Source organism: Aythya ferina (genome assembly GCF_964211825.1).
Source record: "Aythya ferina genome assembly, chromosome: 8".
Lineage (NCBI taxonomy): Eukaryota > Metazoa > Chordata > Aves > Anseriformes > Anatidae > Aythya > Aythya ferina.
The window spans coordinates 14595827-14616362 of record NC_140304.1 but is presented as its reverse complement, the minus strand read 5'-3'; the positions used below and the strand labels follow the sequence as shown (position 1 = coordinate 14616362).

General features: G+C 41.3%; 1 protein-coding gene and 2 long non-coding RNA genes across 7 annotated transcripts in view; 2 read left to right on the top strand and 1 right to left on the bottom strand.

The window, feature by feature from the left end:
- Positions 1–15675, bottom strand: part of BRINP3 (BMP/retinoic acid inducible neural specific 3) — a 208921-nt gene extending 193246 nt beyond the window's left edge. Inside the window, exon 1 of one of the 5 annotated variants that reach the window (XM_084527639.1) lies at positions 15287–15675. The gene's annotated coding sequence lies outside the window, so the exon portion shown is untranslated. Of the gene's footprint in view, positions 1–11815; positions 12179–13289; positions 13549–15286 lie in introns of those variants that run through there. The other 4 variants (XM_084527642.1, XM_084527640.1, XM_084527643.1 and 1 more) reach the window with 4 other exon arrangements.
- On the top strand, positions 14274–15371 carry LOC311440572. Its single transcript, XR_014695471.1, has 3 exons — positions 14274–14559; positions 14687–14785; positions 15236–15371. It is a non-coding gene; the product is annotated as an uncharacterized lncRNA (long non-coding RNA).
- Positions 15676–15866: 191 nt separating the features above from the next.
- Positions 15867–18478, top strand: LOC311440573. Its single transcript, XR_014695472.1, has 2 exons — positions 15867–16635; positions 18142–18478. It is a non-coding gene; the product is annotated as an uncharacterized lncRNA (long non-coding RNA).
- The last annotated feature ends 2058 nt before the right edge of the window (positions 18479–20536 follow it).

The following is a 20536-nucleotide window of genomic DNA, read 5'->3' as shown; positions in this document are numbered from 1 at the left end:
TTCTATACCTCAGTCCCGTAACTGTGAACTGGAATAATGATTTGGTATCCTGTTCAGATTTTGTGAAAACATCTATTCAAGAGCAAGACGTTCTCAGAAATACTGAAATATATAGAAACATTCAGTTCTAATTTTCAGTATTAGGTAAAACTGCACAGAATTAATCAAAATATGTTAATGTGAGGGCCTTCATATTTCTAGTTGACGAAACAATGTGAACATGTTCATGAAAAACAATTTCTAATTCACAGTCAAATAAAACAGCACTTATTATTACACTTTTACATTACACTTGCTGATTTATTTTTTTTTTACTTGTCAGGAACATTTTTTTTTCCATCAGTAATTTAATTTGCAAGTGTATCCCAAACGAAGCCTGCTTCCAATAGAACCATCCTGCAACTACACAGTCTTTACTGTTCAGTCATTATAATGGAAATGATGTAGCTGAATAAATACACTCCTCTCATATTTTCTAGACATTAATATTCTAAAGAGTGTTCAGTATAGGTTATAAGCATATCTGCTGCAAGATGTTAACTGCCTCCAGAAAAGAATAGAAATTCATATGAATCAACAGGAATTTGCATCCTGAGAATGGAATAATTGTCATTACAACCAGAGAAGGTTTATTGTCTTCCTAGGCATAAATGTAACATGATTTGGACCTATCATGCAACCATTAAATGTGTAAGTAACCTCACTAAAAAAAAGACTAGTCATCTATTTCATGCTGAGCCAAAGCACCGAGTTGAAATCATGGTTGTTTATGATCACAAAACACAGACTGCATTAATTTTATACATCTTTTTGAAATGAGATTCCAGGATATTGCAGCAAAGAACTCTCAAATTTTTATTGATATTTTCAAGCAATCATTTACATGCAATCATTTACAAGCAATCATCAGATCTGTGTATACTATATGAAGTTTTAGTCTTATCCCTAGATCAGTGTTCTTTTCTTTTGCAGATTGAAGTTCATGTACGTGAGATTACACTGCTGTGTAAACTTTATGAGATTGATGAACATGCATGCATAGATCTGAAGCAAAACAGGAAATCGTTTACTCTCCTGGCCCATAAAAGCCATTGTAATTATTCAGGTGCCATTTCCAGGTAAGAATTATCTCAGTATGAATGAAGAAGTTAGTCTCTTCCAGACAGGCCAGATGAGTTTTTGCATCACAAGAGTTAAAATGCACAAACACTACTCTCCCTCTCCTTCCCACCAATACATTCCTATAATCAGGAAGAAATATATTGCACAGCAAACTCACCTCCCTCCCTCATCTTCTTAACAGATTAGGAAGATCCTGGGCATAATTTCTTTACATTATGCGAGGTTATAAAGGGTATGATGATAATTTTAATTTTTACATCTAATGCTGTTATAAAATTGCAAGATAAGACATAATTTCCTGTGATTCTTAAATTATATTTTCTATTGGAAAAAAAATATATATAATGGTTTAAATTAAGAAATAGGTATTTACTCTTTTGAGTACTTACTAACACCGAAGTGTTTCAGAGCATTAAACTGTAATGATGACTAACTGAGCCCCTTTTGTATTTAAAATGTTAATAGTAAGACTAGAAAATGAATTGCTTTGTATATGTATCATCTTTCTACATGCAGACCAAATACACACTTGGAGAAGGGATATTGAAGTGCCTTGCACTATACTATCCTTAAGGTTACACCTCAGGGCATGTCATAAATTTACCACTGGCAAAACATCTTTAGAGAAACTATGTAGTTACAGGGCAAAACAACTTCAGAGAACCTGTGCAGTTGCAGAAGAAAATAAACTCTTGGTTTTAAAAATATGAAAATATTTTGCAAAAACGTGTAAATATACAGCTAATCTTTAGGGAGTGGAAAACAATGTGTACATTTATGATACTTATCCACTTGTATATACTGTCCAGTCACTGCAAAAACAATCTGTATATCATTAATTCCCATAATATCCTTTAATATATATATCATTATTATAATTATCAATTAATATATCAATAATATAATATATCATTAATTCCCATAATATCCTTTACTGAGGTAGCTTTTACCTCAGATTAACAAATAAGGAACTGAAGCATGAATAGACCAAGAATTTTGTAAGCTGGCAAAAATATTTAAATATGTATTTCCTATTAAAAGATAATTTAGAAAATCCCAGCCTAAGGAATTTTCCTAAGGTTACACTGTGAAAAAATATTTCAAGGTTTTAAATACTCAAATTCTCTAATAAATGCAAATACTTTAAAAAACAAATTTCAAAGACTGTTACAGGCATACAAAGGTTGTAGTTAGAACAGCCAGCACAGAATTCCAGGGAGGAACAATCTGAATTAAATTTGTGGTAGAGCACCTGCTGTTTTCAGAGTGGGATGTGAGAACTGAAAAATAAATGAACACCTGTTAAGTAACTGAGCTGGTGTATTTTAAAGGAGAGAAGACACTCTGTAAAGAAGACACTTCAGACAAAACTGGCTTATCAACATGCTACCTCTTTAAAGTGCTAACTTACAGGATAATTATCAGGTATAGTTGCACAGCAAAATTACATTCTGCTATCCCCAGGGTTTCACCCAGTTACCACTTGCAAATGCTAATAAGTCTTCAGCCTTTCCTCTTCTAAATTCTGAGGTTACATTGAGTTTGAGAAGCATAATGGGCTAAATTCTTCTTTAGAAATCTGTTGGAAATCTATTGTCCTCACTGGCGTTGATGCAGAATGAATTTTACTCATGGAATGAGTCATGAATTTGATTTCTGGAAATGCCATAGCAAAGCCTTAGCTTTCACAAAAATGTAAAGGGTGCAGTAGACTGATGTAAAATCTGTGCATTTACATCAGCTGAAAATATAGTACTGGCAAGTGTAAAACAAACACGACTGCTGGGACAAATTTCACAAATTCAGCTTTGAGCAAGACAACAAGAAGTCTGTAATCTTTTTGTTATGTACTTTAGGGTAAAATCCAGCAAATTTGTCTTTTTTTCAGGGAAATATTTTTTTAAATATTAAAAATTATATATAGTTGCACAGTGGTAATTTATAAACCCACTAAGCTACTGTACCTAAAATAGTATAAAATTGAAGTGTTTAAGATTTTTGAGTTGAGGCCTCTTGTGTAAAGAACATTAATTGATAAATCATGCACACTAAGATATACAGAATAATATGGGGCAAACCAGATGCATGGACAGCTATGTTCAAGAAAAAAAAAAAAAAAAGCCAGGAAGTTTAAAATCTTCCTAAAATGGAAGTGTGGTATCCTCACTGCATAAAACTCACTGTTTTCTTTTCTTTTCTTTGTTTTTGTAAGAGATAAGAAATGTGTATAAAACAGACATGCTAAAAGTAGAGATATATCTCCTAAGTAGATCACGGTCAACTGGGTCATCAGTGGAGTAACTGTATAGCTAATAAGGAGTGAGTAAAGTTGACAGTAGTCATCAGTGGCTTTTGGGGGGCCACGTTTTAACCTGCAGTTCTCAAGCATCCTAATAAAATAACTCTACATTAAATGGACAATTTTAATAACATGGGGGGTGTTGTTTTTTTACAATATTTCACTTTACTTTGCAAGTCTGAGAAATGCAGAACTCAGAAAACACTACTTAATTTTCTTTGAACAAACCAAAATAATAACTGATAAATACATTTCCCTTTAAAAATAACAAATCTCTGAGTTTCAGAGATTCCTCTTATTTGCGAGAACACTCTAGATTCACTACTTCATGTCCCTGTGCTTCCACTTCCTTATCTGAAGTGAGAGGATGAGAGATGATCATGTTGTCCTCAACTTTTGGCATGTCAACAATGTTAAATGAATGAGTTGAACCTGTTCTCAAAATTCTCATACAGTCCAGTGTAAATGAAACAGTCGTGAAGCTGATGATGTGCCATGGAAGAAAAAAGCTGGAATCAATATGGGCTAAAGAGAACGAGGAAAAAGCAGAGAGTTAAAGTGCATGTCCCTTGTGCTATGCTCTACTCTCAGCCATCACATGGATTTTGTTCTTCAAACAGACATATTCAAATCCATAGAATAAAATCTCCCAAGCTAAACTTTCTGAATAGCAAAAGGACACATGAACCACTAAAAGGCTGACACAGTAACAACAAAGGCAGGATGTAAGTTTGGAAGTACAAGATACAACAGAGCAGAGTCTGGGAAATTGAAGGATGCCTGTCACGAGATACACAGGAGCTTCAAGATATAGCTGTTGCCATTATGCAAGAAGTACATATTTGTCAACAGAGGATTTTCAGTAAGGGGATTTGAATCAGCTTGCTCTCTGTTGTTCTTCAATGAAGACTCAAAAGCAGATATGTTGGCATATCTGAAAGGATAAAATAATTCTATACGTAACATCTTTAGGTGAATTTAATATTTCTGGGCTTAAAAATAAGTGAGATGCTCATATCAGATCCTGCTGTTTGTTTTGACTGCATGCACCCTTTTAACAACTCATCTTCTTTGCTCAAGCAGAGCTTCATCCACTGCTGTATTTCATTTTTCTTCTCTCTTCTGTATGTGACAAGGACTAGACCCCAGTAACTATGTCCCCAAAAGCTGAAACAAAGAACAAATGGGACTTCTGACCCCACTTCCCACCCTCCTTTTTTTTTTTTGGGGGGGGGCGGGAGGGGGAGGGAAGGGTGTTGTGGGGGGTTATCTATCAAAACCCTGCCACGTAAGCCCAATACAAATCCTACTATTTGTTTTATACCCCTGCCATCAGAGAAGAGGAGCAAAATTAAAGCACAACCACAAAAAGATGAGTTTTTATCATCCTGACTTCTGCAGCCATCATCGGCTCAGTTTGGAACATGTTTTGAATGTCAAGGGTTGCATGGTTTCAGCTATAACCAATGAAAAGTGCCTTGGTGTTTGCTCTATATGAGCAGGATTTCACCCCTGCAAATGTCTGTGAGTCCTTAAATGGAAGTGCTTTTTATTATATCTCTGTACATCTAGTGCCAGTCTCTTTAGTCCTTCAAGTAGTATGCATTAGCTGTCAGGTATGCTGAGGTAATTGTTTTAATGCCTGATATTTGTAACAGACCTCATTTTACATTTGCTGTCCGATCATAATGTCTAAATTCCCTCAGGTGTTTTTTCAATCTGTTAATCTAAGTTCATCCTTCTCTGCAAACTAGTCTTTACATGTTTTAGCTGACAAAAGAGGCCAACATCCCCAAACTGCAATTTCAAGTTTTCTACCTTAACAAGAGTCTGCTCCTCTCATGAGCATGCTGTGGAGAAGTCAGCTGACAGGGCCCTGAGTGCATGAATGGGCTTCAGTGGCCCTGACTGGCTTCACCTGGGGCCTCCAGCAACCTCTTGGGATTCCTGGGTCTTCAGTCCCTGCCTGGGTGATGCTGGTTTGCCTGCTCCTGCCCTGGTCCCTGCAACATTACTTGGGCTTCCAGCTGGACCTCGGAACTAGCTGCACCTATCCATGCATGAAAGTCATCAGGCCACTGACAGACCCCTGTGACCATCAGCCTTGCACTGCTCTCCAGCATGGCCATGGGGCCATGCCACCACTGAGGCCTGCATCTGCCTGGGTTGTGGCTTGGCTCCTTGCTTAGATGCAGACTCTGGCTCTTTAGCCTTTTTTCTGTGGTCACAAACCAGGAGGAGCAGCTCTTCTCTACCATGTAAAGATGCAGCACAGTGCATGATTTATGAAAGAATGTGAGGCATCTGGATGCCTCAAACACATGAATTGTGTAGGTTATAAAACAGAGAGAAATTTACCCACTCTTCATGGTATCTCAGCTCCTCATCTTTAGATGAGAGTTACTGCCCATGTCCTTGGGAAGATGAAATCCATCAGTCACACAAAGAGCTACAAAGATGTTAAATCCTGAGACATCTAAGCAGGATCCTGCTTGACCCCTAGGTATCAGACACCCAGGGTGCCATGAAGACACAGTAAAACCTGCTCCTTTGAGAGCTTTAAACCTACTCCAGGCTGAATTACTATATCCATAAAAATTATGTTTTCCTTTATGTTTCCAAGTTCATGAATGTGTGTGGACTGTCCCATGTACAAAAAATATTTACATGTAGTATTGTACATGATAATTCAGTCTTGTCACATCTCTATCCGATAAGTTACTCTAAGCATTCTCCCAAAACATTATCTTAATATCTGATGGTATGAAAAAGGTAAGAATGGAAACAACACAAGATCTCTTTGAAAAAGTTTGGAATCTGTTCTACAGGAAAAGGACAGGAAGAGTTTCTGGTACAGTATTTCCTCAGGTACATACTGATGTGTATTGCTATGACACCATTTTGCACCCTGGAGTATTCATGTTCACAGAAAATCCTAACAGGAAATAAATATTTAGAAACTTGTGTTCCAATTAATTGCAATTTTTAAAACTTAATGTTTAACCTAAAATGTTCAGTGTCACGTACATCTTGTTGGGTGTATTTTAATGGTGATTAAGTAGGTCTTTAGTATGCTTTCTAAAATGGAAGGAAGTAGATAAATATCAGGCTGCAAACTAAGGTTTCCTTTCAAGTCTGAGGACTAACCCTAATAAAACTAATTGTTGATTGCAAAAGGACTCATTAGGCTAAAAGATGGGGTGAGAGGAAATTTTGTTCATCAACAGTTTGTTGAGCTGAATAAAATTCACATTAGAGGGAATGGAGACTGCTTGGTGCAGTCCCTTGGGAAGGGAAGGGAAGGGAAGGGAAGGGAAGGGAAGGGAAGGGAAGGGAAGGGAAGGGAAGGGAAGGGAAGGGAAGGGAAGGGAAGGGAAGGGAAGGGAAGGGAAGGGAAGGGAAGGGAAGGGAAGGGAAGGGAAGGGAAGGGAAGGGAAGGGAAGGGAAGGGAAGGGAAGGGAAGGGAAGGGCCAGACAAAACAAAAGTTTTTTTTAAAGCTGTTGAAGCTTTAGCATTGTTTATAAAATGAGGAAGTAACAAAAATTATGGAATGAAGCTCTTCTCTGATTTTAGCAAGAGAGACAAATATTTGATTGAATTTAGCAAGGGCGTATATACAACATTCAGTTGACAGCCTAGTTTCATATACTTCCAGTCCATCAGACAATATCTAACCAAATCCATAACCCTGTTCCTGTTTCAAATTTTCATAATAAAAATCATGGGTTTGGGATTTCTAAAAATGAATTTATCAGTTTAGGTGCTTTAGTTCAAGTAGTGGAATATTGCCCTGTAATTTTAGAAAAGTGATATCTGATTAAAAACTTATACTCCTCTTGATTTTATTTTTTCATGTGAAAATGAGTCGTTACAGTTTAGACCAATAGCTAGAAATAATCTCCATAAAGATCTAAAAGCATGACATTTTTCTTTAACTGCATTTCTGGATACATTTCAATAGGAATTGACAATTTTTTGTACTTTGTTTCTTAGTGTTGATATCTAATAGAATAATAATGTCTTCTATCATGTCTTTCAGACAACAGTGCTCCATATTTTACAGATGATTTCACAGACGGTGGAGCTGATTTGCAGTTGTTGTAAATGGACGGTTTCATCTCCTTTCAGATTCCCAGGTTTCAGCCCATTTATCCTATCAGAAAAAAATAGACTTATACCACGACTGCCCTATCAGGGAAAAAAAAAAATGTTACCTGTTGTGCACGCTGCCTACTGCCTACACAGGACTCATAAAGGATTCAATAAACCATAGTTCCATGTCTGATCCTACCATAAACTGTTGCATGACTTTGCGTAAGTCCCTTTGCCTCATCATTTTAAGCCTATAACTAGTATATGGGAAATAGCCAGATCCTCTTAAATGTTCATGTTATAGCTATTAATTTTTTATAGTACGAGTAGGGACTTTATGGCTGACTGAACAAAGATTCAAGCTTCAGCAAGTCATTCTGGACTTAATTGCATCTCAGGATGGATAATACACAAGACTTGGTTGTAAAAGTAATAATTATGTCATATACTGGGCAGCTTGCTATCTCATACAAATGTATCATTGAAGCTTTCTCTTAGGTCTTGTTCCTAAGCATGATTGTGATTCATTAATTTTATCTAGAAAAAAAATATATTCTTTGACATTTTTTTGACAAATTTAGAAGAAATTACAAAATTAGGAAAAAGAATAAGTATGTCTATTAAAAGATGCCTCTCAAGAACATCATTATACAAGGAGAGAAAGTCTGGGTTTTAGATTCCCATCACAGATTACAATCTCTCAACTGTTTTAATTTAGCTATGTGATAAACTAAAACCATGGTAGCACAAAATTATCACTATTTATTTTGCAGCTGATAGAAAAACACATTCTGAGATAGCAGAAAGATTCTAAGCTAATACTGAAAAGCTTTAAACTTTCAGTTAGTATCTTTTCAGTGAAGAACAGGAGACATTGACTATGTTTCTTATTAGAGATTACACATCAGTGAAGTCCTCTAGATAGGAGGAATGTAGGATGTCTTTATTACAGTCTCTTTCTTTTCTTTTCTTTTCTTTTCTTTTCTTTTCTTTTCTTTTCTTTTCTTTTCTTTTCTTTTCTTTTCTTTTCTTCTCTTCTCTTCTCTTCTCTTCTCTTTTCTTCTCTTTTTCTCTAGAAGGACTGAGAAAATGTTCTAGGAAGGAAGGAAGGAACGAAGGAAAGACTGGTTTATAATGGATTTTAATAATCCCATTTGACTTGGAGTGGTCATCCACAGTCAGTTAACCAGGTCTTTTTGTTATTTCCAATGGCTATAAATCCTTTGTATTTATTCAGTATTTTTATGCAAAATACTGAAAGAGCTAAATGATCTCTCCACAGTTCTCAGTAGTAATAATATGAGATTAAAAGTCTAGAGTAGTGATCTGAATCCCCAGATTTAAGTCCTTTATTTGTAATGTATAATAAATATCCAAAAAGTCACTATTTCATTAATCGTGCTGGTAGATGTGGCAGTGAAAGTTTTACTGCAAATGAGCAGAATTATCTAATCATCATTAATGTGACTGCTACTATAAAGGTATCTGAAAAACAAGCCTTGAAATCACACCTCATTATTAGAGAAACTTCTACTGTTTAATAATATTAACTTAGCTAATAGCATATATTGCCTGGTCAATCTTCTTTTGAAGGTGGAACAAAATTTGTGGCATTTGTGAAAGGCTCATTAAATATTAAAGCTTTGACGTGGCAGAGAATGTCCTTGTTTCCTCTTGTCAGCCTGTTATCTTGTGGCACATAGAATAAATGGAGACTTTAAATGGAAGGTGGGAAAAAGACTGCTTAACCGCATGGTGTGACCCAGGGCAAAGGAGCAATTATACATACCATATGTGTGGAGAAATGAATGGATACATATGTATGGTATAAATTATACATGTTTATATACACCTGTGCATATGTATATAAAAACTATCTTTATGCATTTACACTTATTATAATACATAAAAGCAATTAATTTCAGAGTCTGGAAACAAAAATAACCACATAATAGTTTCAGTAGCATGATGACTTGAGTCACAAGGTACTGAATGCCTGCAGTTCAGTGAGGCATTTCAGAAAATGGAGCTCTCTTAATGTTCTTCATTATATATATAATGTTTATTTATCAATGAAGATATAATAATACTAAGATGTAAAGCAGCATAAGATCATATTAAAAATCCTTCAATTCTTTATTGTTTTAATAATATTTTAATCACGATATGCAAAGTCTTATATAGCTCTGTATACAGTATTTAACTTCATGGTGCTTGCATTTTTTTCAAAAACTGAAGTTAATTTTGGTTGCAATTTATTATCTTGGAAATTGATCTTTCTTTCAGTGAAGTTAATGACCATGCTTTGATCTACTTTAATAGTACAAGATCAGGCCCTCATTGAACAGCAGACATATTGAACAATAGGAAAACAATGCCACAAGAAAAATGTGGTTGCAATTTAAAAAACAAAGAAAAAAAATATCACTCACACTTGTTTGCATGTTAGGATGAGAATACGAAGAGTAAGGTAACTTCTGAAATTACTAACTTAAGTTACTGCCTGCAGCAGTCTATCAAGACAAGTTTTATTAATGCAACCTACCTGAAAGAGTATTTTGGCTCTTTTTGCCAAAATGTCTTTCTTGTGATTTCACTCCCAAACGAGATTACTAGTATTTCAGGACAGAAAACAAAGGTTCATCTCTCCTTCTGACTTTGAGAAGGAGAGATGAACCTTTGGGAGGAGTAACAAAGAGCTACACATAACACCTATAAAACATGTAAGGTTTCCAGAAAGTATCAACCACCACTCCACCACTCCCTTTTTCTGCTAAGCAAAAACTTAGGTAAAAATTATTTGATGTCCCATTTCTCCATTTAGATTTTCAAAAACCACTGAAGAAGCAAGCTTGCTGGTTAAAAAAAAAAAAAAAAAAAAAAAAAAAAAGGAAATGAAAAATGAAATAAAGCTATTTTAGTCCCATTAAAAATTATTTCCACATGGGATTGAGAGGAGTGAAATCACTGCAATCTACGTGACTAAAGAAATAACTTTTCAGACACACATTGGAGTAAACAATGAGTAGGCTCCTGTAATTGATTCTTCACAATACCATTCAGACTGTAGTAGAAAAAATGGGAAACGATGAGACAGAGAGATTACATCACTTCAAGATCTTCAAGTTGTTTTGCTGGTTTGTTGAACAAATGCTGCCTTCTGCAGCAAGATCTGTAAAACATTCAGCTGCTTGTTTTCATGTCTCCTAGTTAACGCTTTCACTCACAGGGTTTCAGCATTTCATGAAAAAGCACCCCAAACAGCTCCTCTAGTGAACTCAGCATCTGTTGGGAAGGTTAGTTCTCACTGGAGGTTGATCAGCTTACTGAAAATATAACAGATTTTGGTTTTTTTTCTTTCTCACTTAAATTATGTACATGATTTAGAGAGAAAAAAAAAAATGGTTGAAGGCAAGAAACTGTAGGTAATTTCTTCATGGAACTCTGATAATTAGCACAGCAACAGTGTATAAGACTACAGCTCTTGCTAGGCTTAGATACAGAAAGAGGAAGAGATATACATCAAATGACTCTTTTCTCTAAGCTAGGTCTTCCAGTAAAGCTGATAGAGCACATATTTAAAATGAGAAACCCCTTGTACTGCTGGAGTTGGGCACTGACAGCAGCCTGAAAACTCTGATATCTAAATGGATTCTGAAGTTATCTCTGAAGCTATTTCTTATATCTTGTAAATGTAAGTAGGACCACTCTAGCTTTACCTCTATTTGTATACTTAATGTGTCGGAGTTACCTGTCTTTGAAAATAAACAGTCTTTGAGGTTTTGACTTCATTTATTCTTTTTAGAGCATTCTTTTGAGATGGCATATTTAAGTAATGTTAGATGTGAGCAAATACGTTATTTTTGCTTCTTCTGTCAAATTTGCTTGTCAGAATTATTCATTATTCAATATTCAATCTCTCTGAATTATTCAATATATATATATATATTTTGTAAATCAGGTCTGACTCACATTGGCCTTCATTTCATGTGGATCTATGACTGATTTTGATGCTGTAACAGAATATTCTTCACTTATCACATGCATTACATTTTTCTTCCAGTCGTGAATTTACTTCACTTCACATGCATACACGTCCTTAATCTCTAAAAGAAATCATTACCACTTGAAAATAATGTATTCTTTCAAAAAAAAAAAAATTCAAATGGTAAATCATGCCATATTCTACTTCTTCCCACTCTCTGCACTGCATGATTTAACACTTAAAGAAAGGTATGCAGAAGATACATTTGGATTTGGGAGTCAGTCACAATACAGATCTCTGGTAACGAAGTCCTTACCTTTTTAAATGCGTGATGATCTCTAAGTAGCACAGGAATCGTAGCCCCCCAAAATCAGGTCTCCTGCCTTCTGATATGCGGTGATGGTGTACACCCTATTTTCTTTACCTTGCTTTTCACACCATGCTACATATAGTTCATGCTTCTGTTGCCTAGGATTGGCTACTGCATCTATGAGGAGCACTCAGGACTCATGCTTGGAGCACCCTGCAACCCCTGATTAACCCTTCCCAGTCAGGTCCCTCTGGCCCCCTGTCACAAGCAGTCTTGGTAAGTCTGCAGGGACGGTGGGTAGCCTCAGGGCTGAAGCAGCACAGACACCCAGTCCCCTAAGTGCTCAGTTCTTCCTTCCCCTGCTTAGGACCAGGTGAGGCGGTGAAGCAGCAAGCCGCCCTCTCCAGCGGGGAGTCAGTGGAAGGCCAGCACTGCCAGCGGGCTGCGGGAGCCCCTCCGGCTGCCCCCGCCTGCCCTGCCCACAGCGTCTCACCCCCAGGGACAGGCACAACTTATAGGAACCACGACTCAGGGTTAGGTCCAGGTATGCATCTCTAAAGGTGTTTCCTCCATCTGAGCCCCCTCCCTGGGGGTCAGCCTGCCACCAACAATATTTGAGAATGGAAAATCAGCTCCTAATCAAAACAGAGTCCCAAAGCCACATAGCTTCAGGGAGTTTGAAGGTGACAGAGGAGAGAATGGTAATCCTTGACAGTGAAGCCAGCCACAAACAAGCAGAGAGGCTGGACACCTAAAAGAAGGGCAGAAGGCTGTGGGCAGAAGGCATTCCCCCAGGACTGGGGTGTGAGGATTGGGAGGTATTTACACGCTGCCACTCCTTTGTACAAAAAGCAAACGAACCAACCAAACCAAAGCAAAAAATTGCCAGGCTGCTCCCTGGCATTCTTATTTTTTCTGAGTCATACAGCCCTATGTGAGTAGAGGGTATCCTCTGGTCTGGGAGTGCTGGACGCTGGAAATGAACCATAAAGGCTAATGGGAATCTTCTGTATTCAACGTGTCTCACGCTCGCTGGTTACAATCGCCTATTAAGACTACATTAATTACGTTGATTTATTTGATGTTTGTATGGAAATGTTTCGGTGCCCCCCCTCCCTGTCTGTTGAGTATAGAAACACCAACATGTCCAACCTGTGTCAGTTTTACTGCCCAGGCACCGCTGCCATCCATCACCATGACTGTGATCTAAACCCTTCCGCTGCCCTCATCCTGTCCTACCATCTCCCACCCTCGTCGGCATAGAGAAAATACAGATTGCTCTGAAACCCGGGAAATATTCTGCTGATGGGCACATAAATCTCTTCTGCAGAGCACTATCATTTAACTAGCAAGGCAGGGTGATGCTCAACAACAGATGAGTTATTCCCGCAATGAGTTAACCCCCCAGGACTTTTTTTTTACGCTTAAAAAAAAAAAGAATAGGGTGAAATTTCAGGTAGAGATTTTGAAACACACTTACCTAGGTAATCCTCTATACTTGGGAAGGGAAGGGGGTCTGAATGAACAGAAACTTTCCTGAGGAGCCTGGTGCGGGAGAATCCCCGTAGCAGCAGCGTCAGAGGCAGGCAATTCGGGAGAAACGGCTGGGATTTGGTTCATTACCCCGTCCCGTGCTAAGAGGGCCGAGGCAGGAAGCGGTGTGTACAGCAGAGGGGGCGGGAGGGGGAGAGGACGCCAGGTCGGCAATGCCGGTACAAAGAAAATCTGCTGGAGGACAGTCTCCGGGAGAAAGACACTTGTCTGTAAGGAGGGAAATAGCCGGGGGCGGGGGAGGCGGTGGGGTGTCCAGCTGCTGGGAGAAGAGAGGAGCTGGAGGAAGGATGAATTTTGGATCCCACGCTTGAAGGGCTCTTTTTTTCACTCCCCCTTTCCCGACATCAACCAGAAATTTGGAGGCGGGGGTAGGGGGTGGGGGAGGGGAGTGGGGCGGGCAGAGCACTCTCGGGAGCATGATATAGAAGAGGGCATTGATTTTTTCGGTTCTCTGCTTGCCACCAGGCAATAAATTCAGATCTCGTGTGTTTCTCACTGGCACCTCTACCTGCTTGCAAGCCTTGAGCACCTTTCTCATGATCTATGCACGTACTGCTTTGGAGACATGACTGCACACACACACACACACGCTTATCCCGCACACTAAATGACAGATTTAGATGGAGCTCAGTCAATACCTCCCCGTGAGAAGTAACATGTTCCCTCCCTACCTTCTGCTATTGAACGTGGGTGGACCTCTGCCGCTAATTAGAGACGCTAAAATGTTGGAAGCATTAGCCAGAAATAGCACTCTAAAGGTGCTCGATCTTTTTTTTTTTTTTTTAACAAAAACAATTTATTTCCCTTGGTCCTCTTCTGTATTTTTCTGTCAAAGTAAAGAAGTGCCTACATGATTCAAAAGACAGTCTTCACTTTGGAACACGGCAGGTATATATATATATGCATATATATATGCATATATATATGTGTTTGTGTATATATATATATATGTGTGTGCATATGTTTTGTGAAGGTGATGCCTCGTTCTTACCCTAGGCGAGCAAAATTATAAATATTCCCTAAAACAGTAAAAAATACAACCAGGACGTGCAGTGGGATTCAGAACAACAGCAAGAGTGCACAGTGGGGGCAAGCACCAGCACGGCAGAAGCGCGCTGCAGCAGCGCTCCGCTCCCCTGGTGAGCCCGGCCTCCCTTCCAGAGCTGTTCCCTTTGAGCAGAAACGGCAGGACAGAGGTCTGGAAAATCCCTTCTCTTCCCCTCCAGCCCCATCTGGGGCACAATTCCCTGCCCCCAGTCCAATCCAAGCTTCTTCGGGGATCAGTATGAGTGATGGACTTTTCCACATTATTTCCCCACGCAGACCTCCAGCCACTCCTTTCCACACACAACCCCGTAACCACTGGCGATTTCTGTCTGTCTTCCCACACGGAGAGAAACACCGGGCCCTTCCAACAGCCCTGTGAGTCGCTGTGTCTGCAATGGGTTAATCCAGAGAATGTAGCAGCTAGAGTGTCTGATGAAAATATTAATAAAACGTGATGAATAAGCAGTGGAATGGTAAGGACGGTGCATGTGAGACTGCGGTGCAGATTGCAACTTAGTGCTGAGAGCTGTGACTAATGTGTGGAATGGAGTGGGCAAATAGGGCTGTTGCTTCAGGATTTCTTCAAGCTCAGAAAGTGGAGAGAAGCAAGCTATTGAAAGATTGAGAAGCAAGACGAGACAATTGTAAGGTTCCTTTTTCCTTTTCCTTTCCTTTCCTTTCCTTTCCTTTCCTTTCCTTTCCTTTCCTTTCCTTTCCTTTCCTTTCCTTTCCTTTCCTTTCCTTTCCTTTCCTTTCCTTTCCTTTCCTTTCCTTTTTCCTTCCCTTTCCCTTTTTTTTTTGGGTTTTTTTTTTTTTTTTTTAAAGGGTCTGTTTGGTGGAGACGAGCAATCTGAATGTGAAATAAAACCTACTCACCGGGTGAAATTTCAGGAAGCGAAGCAGCTGTGAGAAAAATGCACCCCGAATCCAAACATACAGTCCATGATCTTCAGCTTCAAGCTAAAGGAGGGATTTGCGTGGTGGTGGGACTTTGGAAACCATCAGCAGCTCCTTGTGGCACAGCGGCAAGTAAAACCATTCACACCGTGCGTGCCTGTGTGTGTGTGTGTGTCTGTCTGTCTGTGTCTGTGTGGGGGAGAGGCACAAGACCCAAAGAAACTGCAGGGGGAGGGGGACGGAAGGAAATCCAAATAGCAAGAGGAGGGGATACGATTTGGTGTTGCCTTGTGTGTGTGTGTGTGTGTGTGTGTGTGTGTGTGTGTGTGTGTGTGTGTGTGTGTGTGTGTGTGTGTGTGTGTGTGTCTGTGTGTGTGTCTGTGTGTGTGTGTGTGTGTGTGTCTGTGTGTCTGTGTGTCTGTGTGTGTGTCTGTGTGTGTGTCTGTGTGTGTGTCTGTGTGTGTGTGTGTGTGTGTGTGTGTGTGTGTGTGTGTGTGTTGTGTTGTGTTGTGTTGTGTGTGTGTTGTGTTGTGTGTGTGTGTGTGTGTGTGTGTGTTTTTGTTGTTGATGATGGTGGTGGTGATCCTTAAGGAAACCGGGGGATCTGAATAGTGGGCAGGACGAGAGGGATTTTGCCGACCCGGGCCGAGCAAAGACAAGCCTGCACCGAGCAGCAGGTGACTCGCAGGCGCGCTCTTCCCGCTGTCTGCGGCAGAGGGGCGGGCTGGGGCGCTGGGGTGGGGACACCAGGAGGGGTCCCCGCGCCGGAGCCAGGATCCTCTGATCGCCCCCGGGAGGGAAGAGGGAGGTGGAAGGGAGGGAGACAGGGATAGCGCGGGGAGGGGCAGCCGCGGAGAGCCCTGCGCGGTGGGACGCGGAGAGGCGCGGGGCAGGGGGCACCGGGCTCGCCGCCGGGCCTCGGAACACGAGAGAGCGGCACGGCCGGGACGGGCAGCCGGCCATCGTCTTCCTGCAGCCGCAACCCAGCGAGCGACAGCGGCGGTATCGACCGGGTAAGAGGACCCCTGCCTTGAGCATCTCCGCTGCCCGCGGAGAAGCCTTTGTTTCAGATCCCTTTGTTTTGGGTATTGGTTGTGCGTGGGTTTTTTTTGTTTGTTTGTTTCTTTCTTTCTTTCTTTCTTTGCGCAGACGTTTTCCCGCCACCCCTGGAGCTGCCTTTCCCCGGCGCCTGGCTGCCCGTCCGGCTGCGGCGGCCCCATCCTGGCCGCAGTGGCTGGGGCCCGCTCAGCATCCCCGGCGGGGAAGGGCGGCAGGCGGCGGCTCCTGCACGGGGAACCCTCTTGCAGGGAGGGCACCGGCGGTGGACGGTAGGGCTGGGGAAGCGCAGGGGGAATGTTCCCGCGGAGCATCCGTGCCCCCCTCCCTGCCCTGTCTAAACGCAGCGTTCCCCCCTTCCTCCTCCCCTTCCCTGCGCTTCTTGGCTCTCTGTATGGAAATCACGAGCTGTATTGGCTCCCTTTTCCTTGCACAGTGGCTCCAGAGTGTGTGCTGAATTTCAAGGTGTGTGTGTGGGAGGGGAGCCAGCGACAGCATTTGTGGAGCTTGATCTTTCTTCCCATCCTCCACCCCTCCTGTTCTGTCCCACTCTTAGATATATGACTGTAACCAGACATGCATGTTCATGGCAAATAAACACATAATTCCATAGGCATAGTTAGCCTGAGAGCTTATTATTGATAAACTGAGAGCTAGCCACTGACAGGGAATGGGCTGCAGCTCAACAAGAAGTTTTGGCATCTTTACATGAGAGTAAGGTAACTTGGCCATGTTTACAACATGTTTACATGCTTTCCAGGATCAGTAAGTGATCATATACACCATGTGATGTATACATTGGACAAAACGGGGTGGTTGCCAGTATAACATCAGCTCTTGTTCATTGTGCTACATATGCTCTTCACAAGACACATCATCTCTGTTGACCTTTTTGATCAAAAAGGTTTTTGTCTTCTCTCAGTCATCTCACTGAGCACTATGGTGAAGTGTCCGTATATATGTCAATCAGGCAGTTTTTTGCTTCCACAATCTTTTTTGAGCAATTGAAGAAGCCCATTTGCATCACCTTGCTTTGCTCCTGTCAGCATTTTTAAGTCATTTTTATAGTAAAAAAATCATAAAGTAATTTGTTTTTAGTAATGATTTAGCCTGCTTTTTGTTGGTGGTGGTGTTGTGTGCTTTTTTTTTTTTTGCTTTTTTTTTTCTTATGGGGGAAGAAAAGAAGTAGAGGAAGGATGTTACTGTTAATGAAGAAAAAAAATATAGTGTCCATTCCAGGTGTAGTAGCTGTTAAATATGTAGGCATATGTGTGACGCAGTTATAAAAACGAAAGGCATACCATCTTTCCCCTTTGCCTTGAAATACGCTTTCTCCTACATCAACAAGTAGTACAGGCTCCCTCTCCCTCTTCTCACCCCCTCCTTCCTTCAGCCCCTCCTGACAAAATACCAGTTAAAAAGGTCAGTCTGTTTATGTAAAGATCAGTGTTTCTTAACAAAGACTGCTGCACATCAAGTCTGCAATGACTATCAAATAGACTTTGGGATTCAAAATACTCAATAAGACTACTGTTCATTTTCTAAAATTGATGAAATCCCAGAGAAAACACAAGACAAAGAGACACAGAGTGTGAATGGGATAGATCAACAATGCCAGGTTGTGCGTAGGCAACGATGTCTTCATAACAGTGTTTGTTGCTGTAAATGCTTTTAAGATCTGGTGGACCTTTATATGTTTATGTGTGTATATGATATATACATATGTATGTATAAACAGATTTTCTGCTATGCTAATGTTTTTCTCTTCTTCTTTTTAGGTTTCATGCTAGCCCAAATGATGTCATAGGCTGAACTTGTTTTTCAGTCATTTCACACCAAAGATTGTCTAAGTCAAGCAAGAAGAATTTCGAGTCTGACTGACACCACCAAAAAAGAGAAAATTAACTTAATTACAGATTGGCTCAGACCCTTAATAGTTAGGTTCATTCTTCATTTATCTAGAGTGCAGTAGAAACTGTCTGATACGTATTTCACGTTTCCATTTCCCTCCTGATAACTTCTTTAATCAAGAGTAATGAAACTTTGGTTCCTCAATTCATATCACTTCTTCTGGCCATTTTTCTGCTTTAAATATAATGAGGATTTTTGATATTATTCATTTGTGCACATTTGCTGAATACCTAAAAGTTAAAAAAATGTTGCCTTGGGATAATGACATAGATCTTCCAATGATGCCGGTTTGCAGAATCATAGAATCATTAAGGTTGGAAAACACCTCCAAGATTATCTGGTCCAACCATCACCCTGCTACCAATGTCACCCACTAAACTATGTCCCTTAGCACCAAGTCCAACCTTTCCTTAAACACCCCCAGGGATGGTGACTCCACCACCTCCCTGTGCAACCTGTTCCAATGCCGGACGGCCCTTTCTGAGAAGAAATGTCTCCTCATTTCCAACCTCCCCTGGCACAACTTGGGGCCGTTCCCTCTAGTCCTAAAGCTAGTTATCTGCGAGAAGAGGCCGACCCCCAGCTGCCCACACCTTCCTTTCAGGTAGTTGCAGAGAGCAATAAAGTCTCCCCTGAGCCTCCTCTTCTCGACTAAACAACCCCAGTTCTCAGCTGCTCCTCACAGGACTTGTGTTCCAGGCTCTTCATCAGCTTCGTAGCCATTCTCTGGACACATTCCAAGGCCTTGTTGTAGTGAGGGACCCAAAGCTGAACACAGTACTCACAGAATTTCACAGAATTTCACAGAATTTTCTAGGTTGGAAGAGACCTCAAGGTCATCGAGTCCAACCTCCAACCTAACGCTAACAGCCCTCCACTAAACCATATCCCTAAGCTCTACATCTAAACGTCTTTTGAAGACTTCCAAGGATGGTGACTCCACCACTTCCCTGGGCAGCCTGTTCCAGTGCCTCACAACCCTTTCAGTGAAGAAGTTCTTCCTAACATCTAGCCTAAAACTCCCCTGGCTCAACTTAAACCCATTCCCCCTCGTCCTGTCACCAGGCACGTGGGAGAACAGGCCAACCCCCACCTCGCTACAGCCTCCCTTGAGGTACCTAAAAAGAGCGATAAGGTCGCCCCTGAGCCTCCTCTTCTCCAGGCTGAACAAGCCCAGCTCCCTCAGCCGCTCCTCGTAGGACTTGTTCTCCAGGCCCCTCACCAGCTTCGTCGCCCTTCTCTGCACCCGCTCAAGCACCTCGATGTCCTTCTTGTAGCGAGGGGCCCAAAACTGAACACAGTACTCGAGGTGCGGCCTCACCAGAGCTGAGTACAGGGGGACGATCACCTCCCTAGCCCTGCTGGTCACGCTGTTCCTAATACAAGCCAGGATGCCGTTGGCCTTCTTGGCCACCTGAGCACACTGCTGGCTCATATTCAGCCGACTGTCCACCATCACTCCCAGGTCCTTCTCTGCCTGGCAGCTTTCCAACCATTCCTCTCCCAGCCTGTAGCTCTGCTTGGGGTTATTGCGCCCCAGGTGCAGGACCCGGCACTTGGCCTTGTTAAACTTCATGCAGTTATGAAGTTTAACAAGGCCAAGTGCAGCCTCAGCAGAGCAGAGTACAGGGGAAAAATCAATGCTGGCTACACTGTTCCTGATCCAAGCCAGGATGGTGCTGGCCTTCTTGGCCACACTGCCAGCTCATGTTCAGGCAAGCATCAATCAGCAACCCCAGATCCTTTTCCTCTGCACAGCTTTCCAGCCACTCTGCCCCAAGCCTGTAGCACTGCATGGGGTTGTTGTGACCAAAGTGCATGACACAGTACTTAGCCATGTTGAACCTCATCCCATTACCTTCTGCCTATCAACCGATCCTGTCCAGGACCCTCTGCAGGGCCTTCCTACCCTCTGGCAGATTGACACTTCCCCATAACTTGGTGTCATCTGCAAACTTACTGAGGGTGCACTCAATTCCCTCATCTAAATAATCAATAAAGATATTAAAGAGGATGACCCCCAACACCAATCCCTGGGGAACACCACTGGTGACTGGTCACCAGCTGCATTTCACCACTGCTCTGGCATCCAGCCAGTTTTTAACCCAGCAAAGAGTGTACCTGCCCAAGCCATGGGCTGCCACTTAGTCTCCAGTCATCTGGGATCTTTCTGGATTACTATGACCACTGATAGATGATGGAAAGCGGCCCAGCTATCACCTCCACCAACTCCATCTTGCCCCATGACTTGTGACAGTCAAG